Below are 24,674 nucleotides of genomic sequence, written 5' to 3' on the forward strand. Positions count from 1 at the left end.
CAGCCCAGGTCAGCCGCGCTTGAAGACAGCGTGCGCTTGAGGAAATGCACGCGAACAGGATTCACGCAGCCCAGGCCAGCCGCGCTTGAAGACAGCGTGCGCTTGAGGAATTGCACGCGAACAGGATTCACGCAGCCCAGGTCAGCCGCGCTTGAAGACAGCGTGCGCTTGAGGAATTGCACGCGAACAGGATTCACGCAGCCCAGGTCAGCCGCGCTTGAAGACAGCGTGCGCTTGAGGAATTGCACGCGAACAGGATTCACGCAGCCCAGGTCAGCCGCGCTTGAAGACAACGTGCGCTTGAGGAAATGCACGCGAACAGGATTCACGCAGCCCAGGCCAGCCGCGCTTGAAGACAGCATGCGCTTGAGGAATTGCACGCGAACAGGATTCACGCAGCCCAGGTCAGCCGCGCTTGAAGACAGCGTGCGCTTGAGGAATTGCACGCGAACAGGATTCACGCAGCCCAGGTCAGCCGCGCTTGAAGACAGCGTGCGCTTGAGGAATTGCACGCGAACAGGATTCACGCAGCCCAGGTCAGCCGCGCTTGAAGACAACGTGCGCGTGTGGAATGACACGCGAACAAACAGCTCCAGGAATCAGCGTGTGGAGGAAAACACACTGTAGAAGGCCCAAGAAGCAGCTGAGGTAAACTGCAAGGATGCAGATCGGAGGTTCAGCTACACAACGCCAAATGATTCGATCAGAAGCAGCGAGTGAAGTTTCCACGCTACTTATATACGTAATGCCGTATATCACGTGAAGAAGCAGTATTCACGTGAATTTAGCGACGTGAAAAGTGCAGACGCCGCTTTCCCGCCAATTAATCGAACAACCGCCATTTGGAATAGAACGGTCTAGCTGTTCTATGAGTGTAAGAGGTAGAACCACGTCCAGCATGCATGACAGTGCCATCCCCCAAAGGGGCAACCTCTCCCCTTTTCGAGTGAAAACGCTTCAATATAGCAGGAGCATGTATATTGGAGAGAGGTTCCCAGGACCTATCTTCGGTGCCGTAGCCCTTCCAATCCACCAGATAATACGCCCTACCAGAACGTAGCCTCATATCCAGTATGTCTTGTACCTCATACTCATCTGAACCCCTCACAGAAATAGCAACAGGCCGTACAGGCAATCTGGTAGCTTCAGTACACGGCTTAATGAGTGACACGTGGAATACAGGATGCACTCGCCATCGTTGTGGCAAAGCCAGACGGACAGCCGCCGGATTAATTACTTGGAGTACAGCATACGGACCAATGTATTTAGGCAACAATTTCTTTTTTCCTGGTATCCTCAAGTTCTTAGTGGACAACCATACTTTCATACCAGCCTTGTAGACAGGTGCAGGTACTCTATGAGCATCGGCATAGAACTTGTTGTGTCTTTTGGCTTGTTCCAAATGCTGCTTCACTTTCCTCTGTAGATTCTTAAGATCACGAAAAGTATGGCCTGCGGCAGGAGTATCCAAAGACAAACTGGAATCCAAAGGTATTGATCGGGGGTGTTGTCCATAAAGAGCATAGAAAGGTGAAGTGCCTATGGCACTATGATAGGAGTTGTTGTAGGCGAATTCTGCTGCCGGCAGGACCTTGAGCCAATCTGATTGAAACTGCAAACATAAACACCGCAGATATTGTTCCATAGTGCTATTGACTCTTTCGGTCTGTCCATCAGTTTGAGGGTGATAAGCACTGGACATTCTGTCATCAATCAGTAATGCTGAAGTTAGTGCTCTCCAAAAGCGTGACGCAAATTGTGAGCCCCTGTCCGTGATAATTATTGACAGTAGACCAAAGAAACGGAATACATGTCGAATGAACAGGTCGGCCAGAACAGCAGCTGTTGGTAGACCAATACAGGGTATGTAAAGAGCCAATTTAGTGAAGTAATCCACTACAACCCATATGGTATTGTAATCCTGGTTTTGTGGGAGTTCTACCACAAAGTCCATAGATATCATGTCCCATGGTTTGTTAGGGACAGGTAGGGCCTGGAGTAAGCCTACTGGTTTACCAGGAGTGTTTTTGCATTGGATGCATACAGAACATGTTGATACATGATTTATGACATCTTTTGTCATGGACGGCCACCAACACCATCTTTTAAGCAGCTCTAGTGTTTTCTTCTGTCCAGGATGGGCTGCGATCAAGGAATCATGATTCCACTTGAGGGCCTTATTCCGCGTTGAGAACGTTGGTAAGTAGAGCACTCCTTGTGTGAAAGGTAAACCGTTATGTACGTCCAGCTTCATATCCTGGATCACTTGGGGATGATTTTTCACCCACTCCTGTACTTTGTTTTTTAAGGATGGTTGAACAGAACAACTACATATTACATGATCTGCCAATAACTGATTGCGCAGCTGTGTTTCTTCCTTCGCTTCCTCACCAATGCGAGACAAAGCGTCTGACTTAACGTGTTCTCTGGCAGGGCGATATGTGACCCGGAAATCGTATTGAGCAAAAAAGACATGCCATCTGGCCTGTCGAGCCGTAAGACATTTCATAGATTTGAATGCTTGAGGATTTCTATGGTCAGAGTACACCAACACCTGATGTTTGGCCCCAAGAAGATGATGTCGCCATTCTCGGAAAGCATCCTTGATTGCCAGTAATTCCCGCTCAGTGACGGTGTAATTCCGTTCATATGGGGTAAATTTGCGAGAGAAGAAAGCCACTGGGTGCTCCTCCTTGGTTTCTGTGCAAACTTGTGAGAGCACCGCTCCAGTAGCGACACTGGATGCATCCGCTTCAACAATAAACTGGCGATCTGGATGCTGAAGCACGGGTGCGGTGGTAAATGCTTCCTTTAACATCTCGAATGATGCTTGGGCGTTCTGGTTCCAACAGAAAGGAACTTTGGAACTAGTTAAAGCCGTCAAAGGAGCCACTGTTTTGGAGAAGGAACGAATAAACCTGCGATAAAATTCGCAAAGCCTAGGAAAGACTGTAATGACTTGACATTGTGCGGAACAGGCCAATTCAATATGGCCTTCACTTTGGAACGGCTCATTCGAGCACCTAGATTGGTAATGTCGTAACCCAGGAATTCCACTTCCTGTGAATGAAAGACACATTTCTCGGCTTTCACAAAAAGATGGTTCTCCCTGAGTCTTTGTAAGACTGCAGAAACGTGTTTGACGTGTTCTGAAAAAGACGATGAATAAATCAGAATATCATCCAAATAAATTACCACGAATTGGTCCATTATATCCCTGAAAATATCGTTCATGAAGAACTGAAAAGTAGCGGGAGCGTTGCACAGACCAAAAGGCATCACCAAATATTCGTAAAGGCCATACCGCGTCTTGAAAGCGGTCTTCCATCCATTGCCCTCACGAATGCGAACTAAATTGTATGCTCCTCGCAAATCCAATTTAGTGAAGTACCTGGAAGTACCTAATTGATCCAATAGAACGTTTATCAGCGGTAAAGGATACTGATTTTTTATGGTGATGTCGTTAAGTGCCCTGTAATCAATGCATGGTCTTAAATCTCCCTCTTTCTTCGGAACCAAGAATAGAGGAGACGCAGCAGGCGATTGCGATGGCCGTATGAATCCCATCGCTAGAGCTTTATCGATGTATTCTTTCAACACAACGTCTTCTTTTGGAGTCAATGAATATACACGACCTGTAGGAATTTTAGCTCCAGGAATCAGTTCAATCGGACAGTCATACTGTCGATGTGGAGGCAATTGTTCTGCCTGGCCTTTATCAAAAACATCAGCGTACTCAGTGTATTCGCATGGTATGGTACTATCGCTTTGATGCACCACACTAATAGTTGAAGCTCCCCCCATAGAGGCCAATATATGTGAATTGTTTGACACCTCCTGACTGGTAAAGCAATGTTCATTGCAATAAATCGAAGGATACTGGAGCAATCCCGAAACCCAGTCAATAGCGGGATTATGAAGGGTCAACCAGGCAAGACCAAGTATTATTTTGTACTGCGGAGCAGCTATGACATCGAAGACGATTTCTTCCGAATGACCATTAGATAATGTCATCTGAACAGGTACCGTCTCCTGGGTTACCATACCAGAAGTCAAAATAGATCCGTCTACGGTATTAACCGTTTCAGGTTTGTTCTTGTTTACAAGGGGTATGGAACAATTCTTGGCATATGTGATGTCTATGTAATTGTTAGTGGCTCCGGAATCAATCATGGCCTTGGAAACCAATTCTTGGTCATCACAACGTAACGACACCTCGACAGCTATAGGTGCGTGATTGGGAATGGTACTGGAGTCCGATAAAACACTCGACAAAGGGACTCCTGCTACTGTCGAGATTTTGCGTTTCCCGACCGCTTGACTGGTTTCTTAGGACATGTCGCTAATAAATGCTCGGATGAACCGCAATACATACATAAATGGTTCTTTCTTCGGTTCTCTCTTTCTGTATTGGACAACCGGCCTCTTTGAGCGCCAATCTGCATTGGTTCAGGGTCGTTCGAGGGAACTGCCGGTGCCTCCGAACGAACCGATGCTTGTAAGAATGGTTTTTTCTCTCCTTTCCGAGCATTTCTTCGGGCATCGATTTGTAGAACCAAATCGAGCAACTCTGTGAATCCCGTAGGAACCGCCGGAACCATGGATAAGGCATCTTTCAGTTCTTCTGAAAGACCCTTGTAGAAAACAGCCATTTTCTTGCCGTCAGGCCATTGAGTTTCGGCTGTTAGTTGATTGAATTGAGCAATGTAAGGCAAAAGGGGTTGACTGCCTTGTTGTAGATTAAGTAACTCCAGATCCATAGCTTGAGTAGCATAACGCATGTCAAAGACTTTACTCATAGCAGCCAATAGATCGTCACAGTCGTATAACAAAGGGCTATTGGATTCCAACAAAGGGTTAGCCCAAGCAGCAGCTGTACCCCCTAAATGGGAAAGCACAAATGCAGCTTTTGTGGTTAGGTCAGGGAATGATGTAGGACGGCAAAGAAAATGGAGTCGGCACTGATTAACGAAGGTTCTATAGGTTTTGGGGTCACCTGTGAACCGTTCCGGAGGAGCCAAGGGAAACTGAGTGGGCATAACCACATTGATAGTTTCCTGTGGGGGTGTCATAGTCCCAGATCCAGATGCAGTGGCCATCGGAATCCGTGCTCCCTGAGGACTAGCGTGTATCGCGTCTTGCATAACGTCCATACGGTGCCGTAACATGTCTTGTGCCGTAACCATTTCATTTATCAAATCGCTGATCAACTGAGTCAAAACAGTTAAAGGATCCGCACCCTCCATGGCTTCCGATTCTGTCATGAAGCACCAAAGTATTGACTGAAAAGGATACGGTACTCAAAAGGATACAGATGGTAGGGTCTTCCGGATCCCTGTTCATACGATTTGATAGTTGTGAAGTCAAGTTTAGACCTTCCAAATGATACGACTCTCTGACTGATGAAACAGGCAGAGAGATGGATCACTGGAAAGGGCGTGGGTAAAGTATAGGAAGTCAGCCTAGAACAAAATAAAGTATCATAAGAAACTGCCGCAAATTGACTCTCTATGATAGAACAGTATTTGGCATTGATTCCCACACTGACCTTATGACTGGTGTAGAATAATCCAGCAGAAGTCTCTTGAGGAAAAATCCGGAATTGGAACAAACGACAAGGAAGGGAAGATTAGTAAGGGAGACTTATCCCGAACGGCACGAGGCTCACGCTAGATACCGGGTTGCTGCACCACAGGATAGCATCCAAAGTACTGTTCACTGTCACCTTCCAACAGTCCTTGAAAAGCTCCTTCCCACGTAGAGAAAAGTATAGAAATGAATAAATCCACCTGTTAGTATCACAGATGCAGGAGTCGGAAATATCGCCCTTTTGTGGAATAAACAAGTACACGCGGTTCTGAACAGCTGCGGAGAAATAATGTGCGCGTGTGGAATTGCACGCGAACAGGATTCACGCAGCCGAGGCCAGCCACGCTTGAAGATAACGGGTGCGTGTGGAATTACAAGCGAACAGGATTCACGCAGTCCAGGCCAGCCGCGCTTGAAGACAACGTGTGCGTGTGGAATTACACGCGAACAGGATTCACGCAGTCCAGGCCAGCCGCGCTTGAAGACAACGTGTGCGTGTGGAATTACACGCGAACAGGATTCACGCAGTCCAGGCCAGCCGCGCTTGAAGACAGCGTGCACTTGAGGAATTGCACGCGAACAGGATTCACGCAGCCCAGGTCAGCCGCGCTTGAAGACAGCGTGCGCTTGAGGAATTGCACGCGAACAGGATTCACGCAGCCCAGGTCAGCCGCTCTTGAAGACAGCGTGCGCTTGAGGAATTGCACGCGAACAGGATTCACGCAGCCCAGGTCAGCCGCGCTTCAAGGCAGCGTGCGCTTGAGGAAATGCACGCAAACAGGATTCACGCAGCCCAGGCCAGCCGTGCTTGAAGACAGCGTGCACTTGAGGAATTGCACGCGAACAGGATTCACGCAGTCCAGGTCAGCCGCGCTTGAAGACAGCGTGCGCTTGAGGAATTGCACGCAAACAGGATTCACGCAGCCCAGGTCAGCCGCGCTTGAAGACAGCGTGCGCTTGAGGAATTGCACGCGAACAGGAATCACGCAGCCCAGGTCAGCTGCGCTTGAAGACAATGTGCGCGTGTGGAATGACACGCGAACAAACAGCTCCAGGAATCAGCGTGTGGAGGAAAACACACTGTAGAAGGCCCAAGAAGCAGCTGAGGTAAACTGCAAGGATGCAGATCGGAGGTTCAGCTACACAACGCCAAATGATTCGATCAGAAGCAGCGAGTGAAGTTTCCACGCTACTTATATACGTAATGCCGTATATCACATGACGAAGCAGTATTCACGTGAATTTAGCGACGTGAAAAGTGCAGACGCCGCTTTCCCGGCAATGAATCGAACAACCGCCATTTGGAATAGAACGGTCTAGCCGTTCTATGTGCGTAAGAAGTAGAACCACGTCCAGCATGCATGACAGGTGCTCTGAAACCTGATTGGGCGTTGTCTAGGAGATTGTTGGCTTCGACAAAGGCAGTTAGTTGGGAGTAGGCGGTTCGGTCGATGAGTTTGGCAAGGAACCTGGTGTTTGAGATGGGGCGGTAGTTTTTGGGCTCGAGAGGGTCGAGCGAAGGTTTTTTAAATAGAGGTTTGACGTGAACCGTTTTGAATGCGTCGGGAAAGATACCAGAGGAAAGGGAGGCATTTATGATAGATCTTGCGTGTTCTCCTGCGCAGGTGGAAGCGAAAATTTCTTTAAGGGTTGTGGCTGGGCAAGCATCCAGCGGCGATCTAGAAGGTTTGCGGGCGGAAAGAAGTTTGAGTGATTGCTCCGGTGATAATGGACTAAAGGATTCGAACGTTGGTTGCGTGGAGGTCGCAGCTGATGGGCTGGCCGGTACGGGGGGAGAATTGCCTGGTGGATGTAAGAGAGCTAGTTTGGTGGTTAGAGTTTTTGTCCTTTCGATAGCTGTGGTGTAAAAGTGGAGGGAGAGTGAGTCGCACAGTGATTGTGACGGGGTCAGGACGGTCGTGGTACAAGCTGGATTGGTGAATTCAGAGATGATTTTGTGGAGTTCTTTGCTTGGGTTTTTGCAGTTTAGGATTCGGGTATTGTAGTGGGCTTTTTTTGCTTTCCGGATTTCAGCCTTGTACTGGTACAGGTGTCGGGCCAAGGTGGCTCTGCTCTCCTGGGTTTTGTTTTTCTGCCATTTGCGTTCTAGATATTTGTATTGTTGTTTAGTGGTCTTCAATTCAGGAGTGAACCATCTGGGGAAGAGGCCACGGTGGGTTGATGGTTTGCAAGTGGGTGTGAGCCGCATCAGAGATGCGTTGAGCCATGAATCAAAGGCCTCAGGGGTTAGTTTTTTGTTGAGACGGCAGGTGAGTGGTGGCGTCTGTAGGAGTGCCTCGGCTAGGCCCGGGGCGATTATTAGTTTTTTCCAGCATTTGCTTAGATTCGGAGGTTCAGATACGAGTACGGGAAGGGGGTCGGGTGAGCGAATGGTGAGCGAGAGAATGAAGTGATCGGACCAGATGATAGGGGTGGGGGGCTTTAAATGAATGAGGGTGTTGGAGCTAAAAATGGCATCAAGAGTGTGTCCTTTATAGTGAGTCGGGCCGTTTATGTGGGGTTGGAGATTAATTGCGTCTAAACCATCAACCAGGGAGTGTGTCATAGGGTTGGTGTGGATGTCGAGCCATATGTTGAGGTCTCCAAGAAGGGTGAGGTTGGGATGGTTTAGTTGGAGGGTGGCAATAGAGTCGCAGAGGTTGTTTGCAAATTGTCTATCGTAGCCAGGGGGCCTGTAGATTATTAGGAAGCTGTGTGAGAGCGACAGGGAGAGGGATAGTTTAACGAGGAGAGATTCGCAAGACGGAATGGAGGGTTAGTTGTTGATGATTGAGGCGCGGAAGAGAGACTTGAAGACGAATGCTACCCCCCCCTCCTCTGGACGGACGGTTCAGTGGGATGAGGGAGTAGTCAGGTGGAAAGGCTTCATTAGCGATTGGGGCGAAGTCATCAGAGAACCAGGTTTCAGTGATGGAGTTAGGTTTCGGTTAGGAGTTTCAGTTGCAGTTGATGAGAAATCGAGGGAGAGGTGTTTCAGGAAGGGTGAAGCCTCGGGGGAAGGAGGTGATTGCGGCAATGAGGTGGTGGTTCGAGACCGGGGAGGTGAAGAGTGCTGAGAGATTGAGGGGGACCAGGTACGTTTCCTCTTTAGTTTCTTTGTTGCGATTGGTGTGTGAGAGAGGGTAGGGGGTTCAGAGGGGGAGAGGGAAGCAGCTTCATTTCTTGCTAGGGCTAGGCGTGCAGTTTTTAGGGAGGGGAAAGGGTGCGGTCAGGGGTGGAAGGTGGCAGGGGTTTGAAGGCATGGTGGGGGGTGGGTGATTGTAGGGAGGGGTGCCAGGTATGATAGTGAGGGGAACGGGCATGGTTAACGTTGACTGGTTGGTGGTGGGGTTCAGGGGAGGAGTGGTCTTAGTGTGATTGGCTCGCCATCGTGCCCCCCTGGCTTGGTGTTTGGAGAGGGGAATGGCAGGGAGTGCGAAGGAGGGTGGGGGGGATGGGAGGGAAGGCAGATCGGGGAGTGGGGGCGGTCCATGGGGGTTGTTTCAGACAGACTCTGGTGGAATGGCGGCACTCATGTTTGGTGCAAGCTTTTAGGTGGATTTAGGAGGGCTTTCTGATTGTAGTTCTAAGTTCAGCGGTTCCAGGTTCAAATTGCTCAGAGACGATACTAGACTATTTGGTGCTTTTCTAGATTCAGTTGTAGACAGAGATGATATTAGTCTATTAGGTACTCTCAGGTACACTTCTAAGTTCACCTGTACACAGAGAAGATATTAGGTCTACCACTAGATTCAATTTGAATAGCGGGAGTATTAGCTTATTAGTCACCGTTTTAGATTCTACATTATACAGCTACACTGTTAGTTATACTAATAGGATTAATTAGGGCACGCTAGTAGGTGCGCTTCTTTCAATTCAACTTTGTACAGGGCGGGTATTAGGCATGAATCTAAATCAGCTTTGTACAGAGAGGTTATTAGGGAGATTAGTCGGTTCGGTCCGGCATGGTATTATAATGTTAGGATATTGGGAGGACTTCAAATGCAACTTTCCACAGAATGGCAATTGGGCACACTTTCTGAATTCACAGAGAGGCTAATGGGCACACTTCTAATGCAATTTTACACAGACAGGCTATTGGGGACATTTCTAAATTCAACTTTCAAGTTCGGACACGTTAGTAGGAGCACTTCTTTCAATTCAACTTTGTACAGGGCGGGTATTAGGCATGAATCTAAATCATCTTTGTACAGAGAGGTTATTAGGGAGATTAGTCGGTTCGGCCCGGGCATGGTCTTATACTATTAGGATATTGGGCAGACTTCTAAATGCAATTTTCACAGCGCGGCTATTGTGCTCACTTCAAATGCAACTTTCCACAGAATGGCTATTGGGCACACTTCTAAATGTGACTTTCACAGAGAGGCTATTGGGCACACTTCTAAATTCAACTATGACCGAGATGCTGTTGGGCGCACTTATACATTTATAGAGTGGCTATTGGGCATACTTCTAATTCAACTTTCATAGAGAGGCTGTTGGGCGCACTTCTAAATTCACAGTGAGGCTAATGGGCACATATCTAAAGCAACTTTCCACAGACAGGCTACATTTCTAAAATCAACATTCCAGAGTGGTTATTGGGAACATTTCTAAATTCACAGTGAGGCTATTGCACGCTTCTAAATGCAATTTTCACAGAGAGGCTATTGGGCACGCTTCTAAATGCAACTTTCCACAGACAAGCTATTGGGCACACTTCTAAGTGCAACTTTCCACAGATAGGCTATTGGGCACACTTCTAAATGCAACTTTCACAGAGAGGCTATTGGGTACACTTCTAAATTCACAGAGAGGCTATTGGGCACACTTCTAAATGCAACAGAGAGGCTATTGGGCCCGCTTCTAAATGCAATTTTCACAGAGAGGCTATTGGGCACACTTCTGAATTCACAGAGAGGCTATTGGGCACACTTCTAAATGCAACTTTCACAGAGAGGCAATTGGGCACACTTCTAAATTCAACAGAGAGGCTATTGGGCACACTTCTAAATTCAGCAGAGAGGCTATTGGGCACACATCTAAATTCACAGATAGGCTATTGGGCACACTTCTAGATGCAGCTTTTACAGAGAGGCTATTGGGCACACTTCCAAATGCAACTTTCACAGAGAGGCAATTGGGTACACTTCTAAATTCAACAGAGAGGCTATTGGGCACACTTCTAAATTCACAGAGAGGCAATTGGGCACACCTCTAAATGCAAGTTTCACAGAGAGGCAATTGGGCGCACTTCTAGATGCAGCTTTCATATGTATAGTACACAGTTTCCAGGAAGAAATATATTTCAGATATAACGAGTTTATAGTGGTGCTGCTTTGTTAGATGAGTGGTTGGGTAGTATGGCGTGAAGTAGTTGCTTCTGACCCTGCCCTTGCCACACTTACTTATTGTCGGCTTCGTGCTTCTCCTGCGGATACCTGCAGATACGACCTGGAGCCGTCTTTGTAGGAGCCGTCCTTTGCCTCACGGTCCTTAGCCGATGGGCTGACGGGCAGATGGCTGCCCTGGGGGGGTCAGAGATGAGCTGAGTAGAGGATAGCTGGGCCAATCGGGGGGGTGGGCGGGCACAGGGGAGGGCTGGGAGAGGGAACCAGGAAGCGGGATGGATTGCGAGCGATGCGGGCTAGAGGGACACAATCAGGCCAAAATGGAGGATTTGCACGTTTAAAACACATGGATGGGCTCACCTGCACACCTTCAGCAGTATGGATGAGCGGAGGTTCCTCTCATTAGACTTAATGCTAATGCGATCAGACCAATATGTGGGGTTACTAAGGCTGAGGCATTTGCGCGTTGTGGTCAATACCTTGTGTGTGATACAATGTTTTACTGGGAGCCAGTGGAAGTTTCTTCCTAAAGGTGGTGATGTGGGTGCGGCGGGATTGGTTGAATATGGTGCGCGCAGCATTGTTCTGGGCCACCTGTAGGGATTGGATGTTCGTAGCTGTGGTGCTCATCACGGTACTCATCATGTCTTCAAAAATGCAGCCACAGCGAGTCTCACCTCATGACTGGAGAGAGAGCAAGCTGCTAACAGTTGAGTAACTTAAGGGCTATCCAGAGATATCGACTTCTCATTGTAACAGAAAGGAGTTGGTGGATTTTCTAAACTTTCTCAGCTGTCTCTGTGATATTTGAGAAATACCATTACAATCAGTTGAGTTGAAAATTGCTTGAGTCCCTATTATCATGCTTAGAACGTGCCCTTCTTCTGCTGCACTGCAGACTCCCTAATAAAGTAAGCTGTTGCCTTAGCCCATTGCACTAAATTATCAGCTCGAGTCACTGCCGTAGAGCATGCCAGCAACTTGAAGCAAAACAGAGTCCTCCAGGTTCCCAGCCAGAACTTGAGCCCTTGCATCCAGTGCCCATGGAGTTTCACAAATACCTGCACAGCCTGTATTTACTCTAGCAGCACTTCAGGCCCATAGGATCTGAGACCCATGTACCCGCCCTAGCATGGTTTCATCTGCCAGGACACCAGGTGGTTATCCTACAATTCGGTAAGCAAGCTCAGCGCCAAAGGTACTTACAGGGACGACGAGGGCAACACAACTCCATCTGATTGTGCAAGTTGGAGGTTTGCAAATAATGTAACTTCCCGCATTGAAAAGAACACATGTAGACAGTGTGAATTACATACCAATGTTGGCATTAACAAAGCTGGACTGTGGAAGATGTAAGCGCCTAGGCCATGTTTCAAACAGGAGCAAAAAACGCAAACAGACTAATTCTGAGCCTGGCCGTCATTATCATAGAAGTTGCTGACCCCATATTCCATGCCTGGTTACTCTTTATGTGGTCCTCCAAATGCTTTGGGATTAAACTCCCATGATATGAAGTCAGAATAGTAAGTGAAAAAGGATTGGTATACAATAAAAACTGCGTACTCAAGACCAAGTCTGCTGAGCCCTGCCCCCCACACCCCACACCAGTGTGTGCAGAGGCTGACAGGTCTGGAAGAAGAAAGTCTTGTCACGGAGTGCTGGTAAATGTGTGTGTAGGGCTGGGCACAGGGGTGTTGCTAGGTTTGTAAAAGCTCCAGGGCTATGCTTATGTCGGGACTGTCAGAACTCCGGGCTAGCCCAGAGACAGCCGGGCTAGCCAGCCTTTTGGTTGTAGCTCTGAGCTTCTAGCCGGGGCTACCGCCACAAGAGTCGGGGCTATAGCCTCCCGAATCCCCCAAGAGCAGCACCTCTGGTGGGGCGTGCATGGGTGCAATGTTTGTGGGGAGAAGGGATGGGGCGGTGAAGCGAAAGGGTGGCCTAGTGAGTGAATACACCAGAGAAAAAGAAAAGCTCGCCACCTTGGAGCTGTTTGCGGAGTGGCTCCAAGTAGAGTTCGGGGTTAAAAACCCTCCAGAAATGGGCATATTCTTGCCCACTCAAGACCGCTCCAAATTGGTTAATAAAATCATTTTATTTGGATGCAGCCTTCAACAGGTGAGTTTAAGACATAAAACCAAAGGATGGTGGGAGATGTAGTCCAAAACATCAGGAGGGACACATAATGAGTAACCATGCTTAGCATCGAGTACATCACCATCAGTGTAGAAACACTGCAGCCCTGAGGAGGCATGCCCTGGCATGGGTACCAGCTGATTCCTCCAGGGCCTGAGTTGCATGGAATGAGTAAATAGGATGAGAGGGTTCTTCAAGCTTCCCTTTGCTTACCTATTTGTCGCCATGGACAAGCAATCTAGGACAATACATTTTGTGGCGAGTGGCACGAACGAGAAAAAGGGTAACCTGTTATAAATAAAAGGGCTATCAAATAAAATGTATCTTATATATCTTTACCATTTAAGTTATTTCAATATGTGAAAGTGAAGTCACTGTTACTTTACAAAAAGCCCCTTTAGTCCTACAACTTTATGCGGGTGGGTTATCAACGGGCAATCATGCTAGCCCTTTAAAGGCATCAAAACCAGTAAACTTAGTGTAGGAAAAGAAGTAGTGAAACTATGTTCCCTGCTGTTCTGCCCCCACTCCCCAGAACGCCATCACCACCCCCCTTCCACACGCAATCCAATCTCCCGAACAAACACACGTGATGTTTAAGGAAATGTTCACTGCAGTGCACTGGATTGCACGTTTCAACTTCTTCCTACACCTTTATTATGACCACTGATCGATACATTTACCCCCTTCTGCTGTGATGGGTATTAGGCACCTGCCAAATGCACATAAACCTGGTTATCTGATTCCCCTAGTTTAGACGCCTTTTTGGGGGCTGAAAGCTTCTTTCAAGCTAGTTAAGTTCCCTTAATGTTTTCTTTGTTTTCATGATCCCTTGGTTGTTGGTGTGCTGCTGATAGGTCTGCCCTGCAGTCCTCATATATTCATATCAAGGAGCCATTTCATGTGTGTATTTGAGTTCAGGATGCGCCTCTTTGCAGGCTAATGTTCCGGCACCCTGACACCCTTTGGAGTGCTTCTGAGAAATGAAGGGTCCAGCTGTGCTCTGCCTGATAGGGTTATTTCCAGTCTTGGGTCCTCCCTTTGTGTCTAGGGTTGCAGAATCTACAAATAATGGAGATCACCCCTCTCCGCTTCCATCTCTATGCTGTTGAGATACGCCCCACATTGCAGTGTTTTATAAAATAATGGGGAAAGGTGGAGGGAGGGAGTTATTTGGTAATTGTAGATCAAATCCCTTTTTGGTTTGCTTCTAAAAGAGTAAAAGCTCATGATTTGTGCTTGAATTTGGAGCCAGGATCTGCTGTCACAGGTTTAAACCCCCTTCCTTATTGGGAAATTCCCTTTTATCGGGGCTTGCTATGAGGAAGCTATATCTATCAGTCTATGGGTTCTGTATGGGCATTGAGCTTTTTTGTGTAGGTTAACTTTTCTGTGTTTTTTCATATTTTTCTTTTAGATGAGGCTACTTCTGAATGAGTCTTAAGGCTTGTATTTCGGTTGGGTAATTTTTGGTCCAGACTCTCTGGGTTTATTTTATTTTATTTATTGCATTTGATTATACGCCCAAACCCTGGGGTGTCACGGCGTAGGTTACAGGATAACAGTAAAGCTTTCTGGTTACAGGGCAAAAGAAGTCAAGTGATAACGGACAGTGGCATAATAAATACAGGGAATAGTCGGTTGACACAGTGTACACTTAGGGCCCGATACTCAAGTTGGTGTTAATTACCAAAAATGTCGTAAAAAGTGCTAACGACATTTTCGGTGATTACGACCTATTCTCAAGGTGGCGCAATCTTCCAAAGTCGGACTGATTGCACCACTTTTGGAATATGGGTGCTGGTTGCTAGGAAGGGCTGGAAACCGACCTAACAACCGGCACTTTCGTTATCTCTCCCTTTGCATGGTTATTCTTGTGGCACTCCTCCAATTTCGTAAGTGCTTGAATTTGGCACTGAAGTACGGTACCAAATTGGTGTCGTACAGGAGGAGTGCCACAAGAAGCACACAGCTGTTTGGGTGTGCAGATGTTGACAGGTGGGTCCAGCACTGCATTTTTTAATCTTTGTTTACAGAAGAGTGCATACTGACATCCATATGAATGGCAGTATGCACTCTTCTGCAAAGAAAGATAAACAAATGCAGTGCAGGATCCACCTGTCAGCATCTGCACACCCAAAAAGCCTGTGCATTTTTGTTTTCATCTCAGCAGCATTTTCGTTAAATAACGATTCCCTTGTTATTTAACGAAAATGCTGCTGAGATTCTGCAATCCGCCCGTTTCCATTAGAAACAGGCGGATTACAGCGAAAGCACTGTCGTGCTTTGCGAAGACGCCCAGGCTCACATGAGAATAGCAGTGGTGCCTGGGCGTCAAGAAATGGCCCAGAGAGTCGTGCTATTTAGCACGCTCACTGCGCCAAGATGAGAATCGGGCCCTTACAGTAGATCAGTAGTACATGTAATTGTAATAAGCTTATGAGACAATCAGGTTAGAAAATTAATGAATAACCAAACTTTTAGAAGTTTCTTAAAGAGAGTGTGGGTAGTCTTGTTGTTTAGGTTCGTGGGAAGTGAGTTCAAATTCTTCCTGTTCTTGAGTTTTTGAAATGGGGGATGTTAATGTTAATGTTAAAGGATATTTGTACCGCGCACTATCACCACCGGAGTGGTCCCCTGGCGCTCTGGCGGCTCTGATAGAGGGAGAAGGGGGGTGGGTTAGTGGGAATGAGCTGGAAAAGTGCTAGATAGCAGTGATGTGCTGTTGGCAGCCTCAGCCCAGTGGGTCCGTTGGCTGACTTGGGGTGTTATATGGTCAATAGTCGTCGTGTGCTGTTGTGCAAGTCTATGTGCGGTCTGCTTTGTTGTTGCACTGTAGTGAAGTTTGTGCGGTTTGCTGCGTTTTAGGCTTGTGGTTGTGTTTGGTTAGAGTTTGAGAGGAGTATGCAGAGGGATGAAATTGTTAGTGGATTGGTTAGTTGACATTGCTGTCCTTGCAATTATGTCTAGGTGTGATGCCTACTATCATTCACTATTACGTCGGAGTGTGGCGCTTACTAACTTTCAATATTCTGTCTAGATGTGAGACAGGCCAGTGATCACGATTCCATTCTAGTGTTGGATCTGAGAGATCTGGTTGACATTTTCTGAGTGAGGCAATGATTCAGATAGGTGGGGGCTCAGGATAATGGAATCTAACATTACAATAGCGGCTTGGTGAGTTAAACCAGTGCGTATGCGGGACATTAGTGAAAGTCACAGGTGAGGGTCGATGTTGTGGAGCAATTCAGATGGGGTAGCAGGTTGTGTGTGCAATAATACTAATGCGAACATATCAAGGTAAAAGGGTCTAACATAGCAAAAATGCCTAGGTGGCTTCCCCCAGTGAATATACAAAATTCAGTGACTGCTACAGTATAACAGGAACAGCTAGATGCTAAATCAGTAGATGCAACAACATATGTGATGCAGCTAATGCGCTGTTCAAAGAATGCCTCAAAAGAGAGGGGATGCAACAATATAATGGGTGCAAACAGATTCGGAAGCATTAGGTGTGACCAATGCAGTGACCGGCAAGATGCAACATCAGTAAATGCCAGCCACAATGGACGGGATGCAGCTATATGTGAATTCAATAGAATGCCTCGGGGGTAAGGGGTGCAGCTGTATAGGTTAAATGCAGCATACACGATGTGAGAAGGGGGCACCGGAGGATATGCAGTACAATGCAAATCCAACTGAAGAGGCTAGAGGTGCTGCAATCAGCTAGTCGTTTTGAATGCATACTGTAGCACATTGGAGTTAGCCATTTGAAACTAAATGATGCATAGAGGTACATAAACATGCAAAGCGCGTATGAGAGCGCGTGTACATGGCCAGTTGTATGCATTCAGTGCGGGGAGCTCAGGGCTGCTGAGCCGTGAGGGAGGAGCCAGAGCTCTGCTTCAGAAGATGCGTGTCTTAGTTCTTAGTGTCGCGTTTGACTATGGCTTAGGTGACTGTGGTCATTCGCTGGAGGGGTGCTTGTCATTTGTTTTGGGCACCAAGCTACTTAAGGCTTTGGGATGCTTCGCGAGAGAGCGAGGGTGTACTTACAATGCAGGTTAGTGTTCTGGATCAGGCACTGGAATCGCACTCGATGTAGTCAGGCGGAGTGGGTGGCCCACGGCTCCTAAGGCCCGGACAGGCAGAGACAGACCTTCCGGTGGTTCCAGTTTAATCAAGTAGCGCACTGCGGCCAATAAGGTCACGTGGCTCTTCAGGAGAGGTTGCTTGGCAAAGGATACACAAAAAGAGCGGTGGCCATATTGGAAGCGATGCACGTGTAATTACACAGCTTTTAAATGTGAAAACAGCTGATTGTAGGTCGCTGGGCTAAACGAAGTGCAGATTCTGTCACATGTATCTGAAGAAGGTAACAGTGCTAATGCTTACGCATTCAGCCGTACCCTGAATTCCAAGTGATGAGGTAGGCCGGGACCATGCGCTTCTCCAGAAGCCGGCGGTGTGGGCATGGAAGGGCTCCTGCCCTCCCTCCCAGGATATAGATGCAGCGTGAAGTGGGAAGGCACAGACAGGCAGCAGCCTTTTGTAGTGGGCCTTCTGTGTAAGGGCCGGCTAGTGCCTTCCGGTGGTTCTGGTTGAATCAAGTAGCGCGCTGCGGCCAATCAGGTCACGCGGCTCCTCAGGAGAGGTTGCTTGGTTATTTTGTTTGGACACTTACTCCCGCCCCCACCCCACATGGAGAAGGGCCCTTTAGTTGCCAACTCTATGTGATTGATACCACAGCCCTTGCTTGGTAACCACTTTGGTCTGACTCCTAGGCAGACCTGACTCCCCTTTACACCTGGGAGGAGCATTACCAAACAAATAAACCAAGGTCCAATAGAACAACTAATAAACATCAAGGTAGTATTGACACTACATGTGGTGGTAAGTGTTTTGTGTAGTATTCTAGCTTGGATAGGTACCCAGTGTACCTCTCTCCTGATTACCCAATCTGATTGTTTCCAATAGATCAAATGGTGCTGGCCGAATTTGGACAGATTTACCATACTTGTCTATACTCTTACATATCTGCTATACACACCACACTAGATACTTGCCTCCCTGGGAATCTTCTATAGGAACACATTGAAGATATGTTTTCCTTCTTTTCTCATATGATCCAATACATTAGAGAACCACGTATTGCTTATTTTGGTATTTATTCAAATTCTTTACTTTTTTCATTATACAGAGTCTGAATTGATTCTCGCTGCAGTACATCAGGTACACATTACTTCTCTTAATTACTTAATTATGTGAACGTTTGTCTCATCACAGGTTTTCAACTCATTTCTTGTTGCATGGATGGATGGCAACAATATGTTTTTCGAAATGTACATCACATTTGTAAATTTAACTTTTCTGAAATCATTAATAATGTCCTCATACCACACATACTCACTTGAAATACATTTTCTTTCTCTTCTTTTTATAGCCACAAATTTGAATACACTGCTCCTGGTGAAGGGAATGTTTTATCAAAACTCATAGCGCTCTCTAATGAATACATATTGAAATCAATCACACCTCGCTGGACTTGAAGTTATTGGACACATGTTATTGAACTCCTTCTAAGTTGGTTTTTGACCAACCTTTTCTTTAACTCTTGTTTAAATGTTATAATCAAACCTTAGAGTTTCTACAACTTGACTTCAACTAGTTTATGCCAGTGTTATGGTGGTATGCAGTGATTTAATTGATTAAATAAACAATGAACACAGTTTTAGCGTATTCAAAACAACTAACACTTAAATAACACATTTTTCAGTTAACAATCTACTATTAATAATGTTTATAAATAAATATTCAATTCGTATATTTTAAATTCAATTTGACATGTCTTTTTTTTGTCCATTAGGTGTCACTAGCGATAATACAGTTTTTATTGTAATCCAAACTCTTAGACGCCATTTTTCTTTTGCTGTTTTCATGCGTATGGTCACGCGTGTCCAACTTTCCTTTTTTTCTGATTTTTTTTTTTGCACTTTGGATCAGATTTACTATGCTTTTTCTTCTTTTTCAATCTTCGGAACTTACTTACAAATGGCTTTATGGATTTTGGATGCTTTTCGTTTTACTTATAATGGATTTTCAGAACTCACTTGGACTTTTTACAATGCATTTTCAATGGATTTATGGATTTCAGATGCATTTGGATTAACCGTTCATGGATTTACGGAACTCTCTTGGACTTTTTACAATGCCCTTTTCATTGGATTTAATGGATTTGTATTTGCTATTCAAGTATTTTCGGTACTCTATTGGACTATTTACAATGGTTTATGCTTCAACGACGATAAAGATAGAATTTTCACATGGTAAGTCTTATTTTTATGTTGTATTTCCACGGTTTATTTCTCTTCTTTTTCAGTTTGCCAGTATTTATTTTGTGTTTTCAGTATTTTAAATAAAATGCCACACTCTACAAATATGATAATGCTTCTACTTAGCCAACATTTTCCACGCTTTCCTTAAGTCTAATGGCTCCATCCCTGCATTTTTTTTCTTTGCACTCCAGTGTTGTCTCTTGATAACGCCTAGGCTATTTGCAATTCCACAAAGGTTTGTTCTTTTTTTAAACAGTTGATGAAACTCCAAAGTGTGGGATTCACTGTGCTAAAAGAATGTCTCAGTCCATTGTGCCAGCCTTCCAAAGAATCGCTGGTTTTGGGTGTTTCCTCAATACTCTCCAAGTAACAGTTCCATATGTTTTTTTGGTATTGTGGCTGCCTCCTTGTCCCACTTCTGGTTAGTTGTCCTATCGAATTTGTATCAAAGTAGTCTAACAATGGTTCAAATAATTCTTCGTTTTGTTTGAAATAGTCTGTTTGTTTTACCTTTTTGTAATATTCTTCTCCATGTTGTTCTGGAACAAATGCTAATGAAAAAGGTAGCTTAATGTTAAATTTAAAGTTGGTGTCCTGTGAATAGCGAATTTGTAGTCCACTTATCTGTATTTTTCGCCATATCACTTGAGTAAAGTGAAAAAAACAACATTGTATTTTTGTGTTTTTAAAGTTTTCAATTACACTTTTCATATGCTGTATTTCATAATCCATGACTATTTGTTCTGGCTGGATGGGATAAATTGCATTTTTACGGTATTTATAAAATTCACTGTATGTCGCATAACTATTTGACGGTATTAAACTGTAGATTAATGGGAAAAGAATGTTGTTGACGTTTCCGTGTACTGAATAAAATTGCTTGAACGGTCGCAGGCACACCTTGAAACTCCCATCAACCTGCAATTTTTTCGAATTTTTCAAATAATTTATTCCATGTTCTGTTTGGAAAATGATGAGACTTGCCACTTTTTTTGGGTTATCATAAAGTACAAATAGTCCGTTCTTCTCAGTTACTTGCATCTCTTTTGGTATTTTTATATCTTCATATGAAAGTGGGTGCGGCAGAACATTTTCCTTTTTTTGTTTTCGACTGCATATTCGTCTCTGCAGTAATATGACATTTGGCATTTGTCCTGCTATGTGAAACGGCACATTTTGACAAATCTCTTTAATTATAGATCCACTTGCTTGCTCACTTTCTAGGTCTGCTATTTCTTTCATTTCTGCTATTTATTTAAAATTCCCACTTTGCTTCCATTCTGTATGATTGCGTTCTCCTTCCACTACCAAATAATCTCCTTTTGTTATTGTTCTACCTCAGCAATTGTGACTATAATAGCTTGAACACTTCCAGTATGTACGCTCCTCTTTTTCTCTTTCCTTATTCAGTATTTAATATTAAGTAGTTTCCCCTTTTGTGACACAACAAATTCCAATCCTTTCTCTGCCATTACGTATCCTGTCAAAAAACAAAAACTGCTGTTCAAAACTTTATCGAGATAATATTTTCTTTCTTTTCATTCCTCTTTCTTTTCCTGCTACATCGTCACTTATTTAATTTTCTTACCTTCTCTATAATATTATTTGATTCTTCAAATGTTAACTGTTCTCTGTTGTCAGTTGCAAAATGTTCTTTCTGTCGTAGTTACCTCAAACTGACAATCGTTTCAGTTTCTTCAGTACTCGTACTTTCATGTCACTTCCGCATTTAGGTTCTTTTCTCTATCTAACCACAACTTATTCTTATTCACTGGTTTTGTTATTCGATAATGTTCTCTTTTACATTGACTCCTATATAATTATCTAATTGTTATTTCATTTTCGGTACTTCCCACTTTCGTTATTATGTTTTTGGTAAAATCACATATAAGCGTTATGGTGTGCAGGGGACCAAAGGTCTCTTTAGGTTGAGACCTTTCTTCTTCATTTCTTCACAACCTCTGTGTCAGAGTTGTCTGTTTTCCCCTGAACCCACGTTATTAAAAATTGTGTTTAATTTTGACTCATTCTAACTACCTGGGGTGTGCGGATTGCCATTTATTTTTGCCCTTAAAAAGCCACCAAATGTACCCTGCAAAAGGGGTGCATAATAATTTCCATGCATGGCCTCTTGCACAGCGGGCACTGCAGATCTTTCTTTCTCTTCGGACCCCCCCAAAACAGGGTTACATGGCTTTCTGAACTACCTCAGTGGTGATTTGCTTAGGACGTATATTTCTGAGCTTGGTTTCCCTGGGATGTCACTTTCTGCTATATAATTTTAATAAAGCGTTCCTATGTTCTGCATCCTGTGATAAATGTTTAGTGGCATTTCAGGGTTTTTAAATAACCCAGTGGAAAGTAATTTCTTATTTATTCTTTGATTTCTGCAATGGTAATATATCTATCCTCTAATTGAGTAGTGTGATTACCTTTCACAATTTCAAAATCCATGGCTTTCCTTCACTGGAACAGAGGGTAGAAGTCACTTCTATTTTGTTAATTGCAGAGTGAATGGAACAGTAGTGTAACATGCTTGGTCAGGTTACTGTCCAAAGATAAGTGTTCCTTTGATTGTCTACTAAAGTGGTAGCAATTGTGATGGTTCCATGCTTTTCGGCCAGCTCCCTGAAGCGTGACAATGTATGTATTGACAACATCTCACCGCTACATTTACGTCAATACATCATTTAGATTGGTAGGAGTTTACTTTGAAGGGGTGTCCACCTAGGACCGCATCTCTTGCTCTTGCCACCCCAGCCAATTTGTCTCATCCTCATCTTACTACCATCACTGACCCTGGCCTGCTCATCACCTGAAAGTGGGATCTTCTCCTTCACCCGCTGACTCAAAACATCTTTCCTTCACTATCCTGCAGGCCTCCCCACAATTCCCCTCACTCACTTGCCAAGATTGGTCGCCGTGCTGATGGCTGCCTTTTTATATGCTCCAAGGTGGTGTGTTGCTGCCTACCCCCATTTCCAGCTACATCAACAGTCTTTCCTTGGTTACGGCTCCACCATTCTCCGACCCATCATACACCCCACCACTCATCACAATCACAAGGCTATTCCAGATGTTTCTGTTCCAGCGGGTACACACACTATTTATGCTTCTGGGATTTTGTTTTTGCACCAGTGGACTTACACACTGATGCATTGACAGTGATGTGAAGTCATGTGTGACGAATCCAAGGAATTCCTCACTTTTCCACAAGGGGAAGCCACACACTTTGGGAGTCAGGAGGTGAGCCCGCTCTGGTTAACACCCCCAGGGGACAAAACAAGCAGGATCTCACTGGGGGTTACACCCCTTAGGGGACAAGGAATGCCCAGGTAAAGCAATTTTCATTCCTCCCGTTAAGTCAGAGGACCAAATCATTGTTCAATATATATGGGGGTTGAGCCGTGCCATAATGTGCAGGGTCCTTTAAAGATGAATTGCTTGGTTTCTGTCCCAATTCTGTTAACATCATCCTTGGAAGAAAGGGAGCAATGGTATCTGCTCTCTTGTTCCAAGAAGGAAGTTAAAAGTCCAGAAACACATGCAGAAGGGAAGAGAGAGCCTGAGTGTGAAACACAGAATCATGCGCTGGAGGGCAGAGGAAGGAATCTCTTGCTTTCAGGAGGGCCCTGGGTGTATGACCATGCTGAGACTGTGGTGGGTGCTAGGACTGATTTTCTATACTCTGGCCTGGTGAACAGATGTATAGAAGGCCAACCTAGTATTGTGAAAGGGACAACTCTGGGAGCTGTTGCCAAACCAGTTCAAGGTAGCAAGGCGAGTGGTTTAGGCTCAGTCTCGAGAGGTGGTGAGCTTGTAAGGAGTCCACAATGAGCATATACAGTGAAATAGTCAAGGAACACACTTGGAGAAACAGGTATAAAAAAACTTCTTTACTTATGGCCAAATAACACAGTGAAAAATGACTAATAACAAGTAATATTATCACTCAATCCAAAAAAATGGATACATATATACAATTACTGGAGTAGGGCAAAATACATATCAAACCCCTGAAAAGGAAGGTGCAGATTAGTATCAGCACTACTAGTCCTCAGAGATTCAATCCTAACTTCAGGAGTCCATCCCTAAGATGTATGGGTCCTTGTGCCCAAAAGTTCATCAGAGTTCCATACAGTTTTGTGAAGCTGGAAAAAATCAAGGTGGGTCTCTGGGGTCCAGTGAACATTTCCAAGTGTCAGAGAACGAGTTAAACTAGCTAAAAAATGAGGAGCCAACTTCCGGAGTGCTTGTGTGAACAAGCACTGGCAAAGCCAAAGTAATCAAAAAGTTTCTAAAAGTGACCAAACTTTAAAAAGTGAGTTAGACGAGCAGGTAAGTATCACTATAACTCAGCCCTCATACCCCAATTCTTCATGAGACTTGGCAGGTTGGTTGATGAAGGTCCAAGGTCGCTTTTTCTGCTATCAGCCTCATCCCTTGATTCCAAGGGATTGCACACTCGAGCAGCTCTCAGGTCAGTGTCTAATGCTGGTGCAAGGTCTCTCAGTTGGATAATGCACCAGAACTCGATGCAAGGCCCCTCTCAGGACAGGAATGGATGCAGGTAAGCAGTTTCGGATGATGGCCACCCATGCACAGTTACGCAAAGGGATTCACTTGCCGCAGTCAGACTTTCCCTTCTATCTCGGGTCTCCATGATGCTAGGACCATGAACATTCGCAGAGGTAAGTCTTGTTGCACAAGATAAGGATCCCCCAAGATCTAGGCCTCAACTTGGAACAGTGACGTCTGCAGCATGGTAGCCCAAACTTAGAGCTGGTCAGTTACAGGGTGGTCCTGGGGCACTTTCGAAGGCTCTTCTTCATAGGACTCTGAGCTGATGTCGAGAAAGGATGTTCCCTCAATTCCAAGGGTCACAGCTCCTTCACAGGACTGCTGGAGATCTTCCACAGGACAGGTCTCATCCAGGGTAGCAGTAGAAGTTGGTCACAAAGCCTTCTTTCAACGGGTCCAGGGTCTCCTTTCATGCCTTGTAGCTGGACAGGAGTCTTGGCCCCTTCACTTTCTTCCAGGCTCTCTCCAGAGTCTGTGCGGAGTGGGTCCTCCTCTTATCCTAAAAGCCAGGTAAGAGCAGCAGCTCCCACTAGCCAATGACAGATCTCGCCTCCCCACACACACACCCCAGTAGTGGTCCAATCAGTATCACTGGCAGCAAAACTCATGCATACCACCCAGACACACTGGCGCCAGTTTTTGGATTAGGACCAGACAGTCCCCGCCCACTTCCTGGCAGCAACCA

Source organism: Ambystoma mexicanum, chromosome 5q, assembly GCF_040938575.1.
Source record: "Ambystoma mexicanum isolate Mex_15411 chromosome 5q, UKY_AmexF1_1, whole genome shotgun sequence".
Lineage (NCBI taxonomy): Eukaryota > Metazoa > Chordata > Amphibia > Caudata > Ambystomatidae > Ambystoma > Ambystoma mexicanum.